The 7372-nt window shown below is 35.2% G+C and overlaps 1 long non-coding RNA gene across 1 annotated transcript; it reads right to left on the reverse strand.

The window, feature by feature from the left end:
• Window positions 1-275: 275 nt before the first annotated feature.
• LOC113234184 lies at window positions 276-1356 on the reverse strand. The gene is made up of 3 exons (XR_003310774.1): window positions 863-1356; window positions 626-766; window positions 276-526 (listed from the first exon to the last, which is right to left on the reverse strand). It is a non-coding gene; the product is annotated as an uncharacterized LOC113234184 (long non-coding RNA).
• Window positions 1357-7372: the final 6016 nt, after the last annotated feature.

A 7372-nucleotide genomic window follows, 5' to 3' on the forward strand; every position in this document is an offset into this window, starting at 1 on the left:
CATAGATTATGAATCTTCCCTTGTATTTCATAAAATAAGCACCTTGAGACAACGTCGCGATATCACTGATATCACGTATTTGTTTAAAATATTGCATAATATGGTTGACGCCCCTGTTCTATTGGAACAAATTTATTTTCGAGTACCGCGTAAACAGGAAAGAACAAGCCGTAAAAAATATCTTTTCGCCATAAAATCAAGTAAAACTGGCTATGGCAGTAATAGTTTTATAAAAAGAGCATGTGCCTCATATAATAGACAATTAGGTAGTATAGAATTATTTAATATATCGTTAATAAAATTTAAAAACCACATCACTGACCTTATATGTGCTAATGTTGACTAAAATAGTGTAGGTAATTGTTTTTTTGTAATTTTTGATTATTCTTTTGTATTGCTTAACTGGTTGTTTGCTACTTTCTATTATTCGTGTACTTATTATATTAGTAATATAAGTCCTCATAGCAGCGAGTGCGCCGTTGTTGTGTCCTGAGTTTTGTTACGTCATTAAATGGAGTCAGGAGACCTGTAAGGAACGAAATTAATAATTAATATTTCACAACATTACCACAAAATAAGCATTTTTCCCGTAATAATAGGTAATCGAAACACGTTCTATTCATACCTAAAGTTTCTGGCCTTCACGCCATCCATTCATATTTATTTTTTTTTATGATGAAGAATTTAATATCTTGCTATAGATGACGATCATATCATCATCATCACTGTCCTTGATTCATACAATTATAATTATAGATGTTATTATCTGAAATGCAATTTATTAATATTAAGATTTTATTTTCATTCATAATAATTTATTAGTTAATATAAGGTAATAAGTAACATTTGCTGTCATGCTTACCTACAGTATACACCACGTTTGGTGCGTGGAGTTTACATTGCAAAATCCGGGGTTCTCGCAAGCCGTCATATAAATACTAATAATAAGTATTTATCAAAAAGTAAACACATCGCATTATACAAACACTGCGACCTGTATTGAACAATTGTTTCTTTTTTAGGTCTCCGGATCATTTAGATTCCGACTTATGTTAATTTACACTATAGCATTTTAGTACTTATCTCGTTGCGTAACACGACCGCTCGCTCCCGAACGTAACCAACCGGTGCCTGTCATCCAGCAAACTTAGAAAATGTGCGTTCGTTGCATAGTTTGAGGGATACGGGTGGTGTTGCGTTCATTTTACTTTGTTTTTTTTAACGTTTATAAAACTTACGTTTATAAGTGTCAGTATACCGTATACTTTTTTGTTTTATATGCATATTTAGGGAACTGTAGGTTTAGTAATATGTTAATTTTAAGTATGTATATTTTTAAATATGTAAAACTGTTTGTTCCTCAATAAATTAAAAAAAAAAAAAAAAAAAAAAATAAGAATCCGTAGTAGCCTAATCGTATTCCATCGCCAACTAAAAGATTTAGTGGCACCTTCCTTTGTTTTACGATAATATGAGGTCCGTCAAACGAGGCGTGAAGAGGCACCAGGCATACAGGGTGGAGGTGGCTAGGGCAGTGATTGTATTAACACTGCACTAGCTTTCTTCACGTTTGGATTCCATTTTCCATTTTACGTCAGGTGGAGTGGAGTCATCTGCCTGTCACGTATAAAAATAACCACAAACCAAACTGACTTACTATCTCTCAAGCAAAGGCCGTGGGTTCGACGCCGGGCTTGCACATCTGAGTTTTTCGGAATTTATGTGCGAAATTTACTATGAATTTTTCGGTGAAGGAAGGTTCACGACTCTTGGAACAACCCAGCAGTGGGATAAATGGGTTGATGTTGCCTATCCATACTTCATATATATGTAATCCTGTCTACTTTGGCTTTGATACTTTTAATTTGTTTTATTTTATTTCATTTTTCTATGATTTCGTATTTACGTTATACAACAATAAAAAAATATAAGTTAGAAATTTACTAACAAGGTGGACTGTAAATTGTCTGAAATAAATGGTTTCCTTTTTAATTTATTTATTGTACTGGTCTTCGTTTTCTTGTGTTTTCAGTTTTAGAAGGATTTTTAATTTTTTAATTTTTTTAACAGAGTCCGGCGTGATTTCCTTGAAAAACGAAGTTAATTCCGTACATCACATAACAAAATGGCGATCTTTATCTTTCTCTAACTTATATTGAAGCAAACAAAGTAGAATAGAGTAAATCACGATATACCGTAATGTTTTAGCGTTCAGTTTTATGACGACAGGTGACATGTAGAGTTTATGGTTGTATGCGTCATATTTTTTGGGAGCGCCCGTTGTCGCATTCTTTGCAATTCTTAAATCGATCTTCTAATTTATTAGATTTCCAAATTTCGTTATTCGGAGGCTATTGGATAGTTATTATTCGAGTTTGATTAGGCAGTTCCATTTTATCAGGTGACAGGACACATCTTTTTAACCGACTTTAAAAAAGGAAGAGGTTCTCCATTTGACTGTACTCCGACTTATTTGTTTGTTGAAAACGGGGTACCACAGCAATAAACGGATCCTTAACAATAATTTGCCGTAGGTACTCCAGTCTGAGAAAAACTTTAGGCTATTTTATGCCGCGTGGCCTAAGTAATAGGTACTAGATTTTAAGACCTAATTATGTAATGATTGCATATAATACTTTTTCTATGAGTAAATAAAATGATGGAACAGAACCATTGACTTACAATTATATGGACGTCGGGTCCGCGCTAAAAAGTGTCCGCACTTGTAAGGCGCTAAAATCGTATACAGAGCGCCAAACTCCGCTTTAGTCTTCATTTGTTCGACTGACAGCGCGATACTGCGATGACATTACAATTTAAATTTCGAATAGGTTGACTTGGGACATTTTTTTCGTGGTTTTTGTATTAGACCCGTCGTCCATTTATTTGTAAGTCAATGAACAGAACCAATATTTAATGTATATTTCGAACAAACATAAACGAAAGCCGACAAACGCTACAAAAAGAAGAAAAGGAGATAGAATAGAAGTGGCCAAATACCGTTTATACTTTAACCAATCTTTTTTTTTATAAAGGTTTATAAAGGACCTTTAGGCTAAATTTAAACAATCAAGAGGCAGTAGTGCGTTTGAGAAGCGGCATATTTGATATTTCAATTCCTATAAAAATAGGACATTCTTTTTTTGAAACTCATTGTACAGAACCATAATGCAATTTTTCAGTTCAGTAGCGAATACCATAGACAATAGAAGTTTAATTCAGAACTAAAAAGAGCGCCTTTGTGATATGGTATAAGTAATTATAATTGACAGATTAAAAAGTATAGGAGTCATAGTCAGTGATAGGAGTAGAAAAAAATAAACAGTCCATTGACTAACAAAATGTGCTATACTGCGTCCGTTAGGAGTAATGTAATAGACATATTTAACGAAATTGAGTTATTACGTAGCGTATTTCTGGAATCAGCAAAACGAAATCTATAACCCCTCTAATCGGATTTGGTATCGTGGTTCAGATTTATTGTTAAACAAAATCAGCGTAATTGCCATTTTTTAGGTGACAATAAAAAGATATCTCGAAAGCTCTTCTTCTTCTTAAAGTGCCTCTCCGCTATTGGAGGTTGGTCGTCAATAAGGCAAACTTGTCCCTGTCCATTGCCAAACGAAACAGTGGTTCTGCGCTCGTGACGCTCGTTCACTCCTTGATATTGTGTAACCATGACTTTTTACGTCTACTAGCGCATCTTTTGCCTCCGCAGCAAGCGGCGGCAGCACCACATCTCGAATGCGACGAGACGCTGCCTGGCTTCTTCTTTGATCGTCCATGCCTCGTTGCCGTACATAACGACTAGCCAGATATAACAATGGAGGATGTGGATTCTAAGTTGAAGCTAAGTTTTCGGCAGCACAACATTACTTTAATTTTCATGAAAGACGCTCGGGCGATTTCAATTCGGGTTTTTATCTCTTGGTCAAGGTTATTCATTCAATGACCGATAATAATTCTTGAAAGTTACCGAAACGCAAATGCGTTAGTCATGCGAAGGAGGTCAGTATACAGTTTCCGAATTATTAAGTGACAAATCCCTAACTTGATTATCTATATTTTGTCATTTGTGTATTCACTTTCACATTATTCAAATACATTTTTCAATTGTTACCATTGAAATTGCTCCACGTAACTACCACAGCGTTTAAATTACTGACTGACTTATCAAATCCAAGTGTACACGCCCATGTGATATAATTAAGAAAACATGTTACACCTGCCCCCGTAGTATGCCGCCGCGATGAAGCTATTATATCCACATTTAGCTGTCAAATTCGAGTGATAAAACGGCGTTTTAAAATTTTATCACAATAGCTAACATTGCAAGTACCGTGAAGACATATTTTTGTCGCATCTTATCGATTCGGTATTCGCAATAAAAAATAATTAATAATGGCAATATACTTATAGTAACTGAAATAAATATGTCAAGGAGAGGCTTATCAAGGGTTTATAACTCATTGTATGCAATGCTACGGCCACTGGTTTAGTTTGTGGAAGTGTAGGTATGTGAGTAAATATATAAATATACTTTCAGTATGTTTGTATGCCTAATGTCTGTACAATGAAACTATACTTATTTTGTACATGACAACATGTTTACGACCTGTATTTTCACAAATAAATTTATTACGACGGTAGGTTTTTTTGTCTAAAAAATGCCTCTTCATTCCAACTTCGAGTACTCCTGAATTATAGTTTTCGGGATATACAGAGCAGGTAAACAAATTTCTGAGAATTTTTCGAATGTCACATAGAACCTTGTATAATCAGCGAACTAATTGAATGTTTAAAAGTACATCCATCTACAAAATCCAGTTCCCATTTCTATAATTTCGAAAAGGCTATCGGCCGTTATCGAAATAGTTACCAGCACTTAACTACGACACTAACAAACCGCCACCGTACTTCATTATCTGCTTAATTGCGATCGTTAAGTAAATCGAGCGATGCTTTACCCTCGCGACGATCGGTGCAGGAATAACACCTATCAGCCGATAACGGACATTAATCGCTTTGCTAAATATGGACGAGAGTGATTGGGCAGACGCTTGAGAGAGTCTTAAAACTTCGAGAAAGACCTGAAATTATTAGCTATACCAGGTAACGTCGCCGGACTATAATAAAATAATAATAGTAATAAAATTGTTTATTGAATAATTTATTGTACAAATAAGTAAAGACTAATTATGCGAATCAATGTAAGATATAAGACATATACCTGAACTAGGAGAATCCTGTATTTCAGGTAAAAAGTAGTATTAATTATACAGGTGGATGTGATTCAAATATAAACAAAAAATAAATAAACAAAAAATGCGAACCATATACCCATACGATTAAATTATACAACATTTCTTTTGGGATCGTAGGACATATTTTGGAATTCTTGTACTTTTATGTAACAAAAAGGATATATGACCAATTTGGCGTTTAATTTACTATGTAACTAACACCATAAACAACAACAAGAGTTCCACAACTTTTCACAAAACATAATATTTTTATCAAAAATAAACTTCAAGTTTTATTGTACTATTTGTTTTCATGAGACCAAGTCGAACGGGACGACCAAGTCCTGGTGGTAAGTAACACGCCTGTTCATAACTGTTGCAGTCCCACTCATTGCTTTAAATCATAAACAGCTGATGGGCGCTGCCACTGCGCCCGTCACCTTGAGACATAAGTTGACAAATCCCATGTGACTGTAATTTCCACCCGCACCGTTACCCTACGTCCAGTTACTCGTACCTGCATTATACAGGGTTATTTTAAAAAATACTAACAACCTCGCGAGACTAACATCATAAACAACAACTTTTGTTCCATGACTTTTAATAAATCATCAGATTTTAATAATAAATCGTTCTTAATGGTGATAACTCTGTGCGGTAGCAAAAAAAAGCAACCACTACCAAAATTATTTTACGAATGTCAGCGGCGTCGCAAAGATCTGTGTTTTTTGCACCGCCTCCCGATTCCAGATTAGTAGCAGTAGAGCCCTGCCGTCAAGCAGTAATGTGAGAATTATTGCGTTCTGGTATGGAAGGGTAAGGGTGCTGGTGAAATTACAGGCATATAAGACTGTCAACTTAAGTCTCAAGGTGACGTGCCGCTTAGATCTTTGCGATTTAAAGCTCTGTGTGACACTGCACCTGCTGTGGACAGGCGTGTCGTTATATTTGTCTACGACTTTGTTTTTAAGTACGTACGTACTATAAATGTTAAGTAGTGATACCTAAACCTGCATGGGTTCCCAAACTTGTTGGCTCACCACCCACTTAGGCAAGGTAAAAAACTGTCAACGCCACACAAATAAAAATGTACCGGCACGTGTGTTGCATCTCTACGAGGCATCCTGAGGAGTCGTTGTTCGATTCTTCGAACCTTCACTGAGTTCACGGAGCGCCAAATTAAGTATTTCCATTTTTATTAGGAATTGAAAGCTTCTAAGCGAGGAATTTCACCTAGTAGAATTATAGTTGCTCCAATAATTATCGCAAGATGAGTTCTACAGGTCAATAGATTTATATTAGTGCAAACATTTCTTACGAAATCATTGTATGCTGTATACATAACACCGTCTTACTAATGAGCGAGTTTTAGTCGTTATTTTAAGTTTCTTAATCTAATAAATGTCAACAAAATTTACCACTCAAGTAACCAGTCACTAACATCTGATTGGTCAGTTTTTTGACATTTAATTTATTCCATCGATGACATAAAAACAAACTAAGAATTACATTCTAACATTTTATGATCATTATCAAACAAATAAAGATAGATTTGAATAGTTTCAATCGGTAATTATCAAATATCGGAAATTTTATATTTACCTAAACTTAAAACGAGTGGATAATACCTTCCTCTGTGGCGTATAGAAGCTTCGCCACGCGGCTATGGCTGTACTACTCTCTTCAAAATAATATCAAAGTACAGTTGGTGAAATATTTTTTGCACCAATTCGTCTTACCGTTTCATCTTTAGAGAATAATAGGACAAAAGAGTGAGACGTCTCGGTAACGCACGTGCCATCTGTATTGTGCAAACAACTAATTTAAACATTACGCTTTGTCACTTATTCTATACTTGATAATCATAATGCGGAAGTAACTTTGTTGGATGAGTAAGAAAAAAGTAGGCAGTCGGTATCTTACGAAGTACTTACTGGTTTAACAAAAACGGCCTGATGGGTAAATAAATAATTCAAAACTAGAATACAGAAAAAGCATTTAGCGCTTCCTTAACTCGTACGAAGGACCAAGATCATTGATCCATGTACGCTTTGAGTAAAAGAAGGGTTATTACTGTATTGTAATTGTCATAGACCAACTCCGTCGCCTGGATACGGTGGTTGACATGT

This window comes from Hyposmocoma kahamanoa, unplaced genomic scaffold (genome assembly GCF_003589595.1).
Source record: "Hyposmocoma kahamanoa isolate Upper Pololo Valley unplaced genomic scaffold, ASM358959v1 81, whole genome shotgun sequence".
Taxonomy (NCBI): Eukaryota; Metazoa; Arthropoda; class Insecta; order Lepidoptera; family Cosmopterigidae; genus Hyposmocoma; species Hyposmocoma kahamanoa.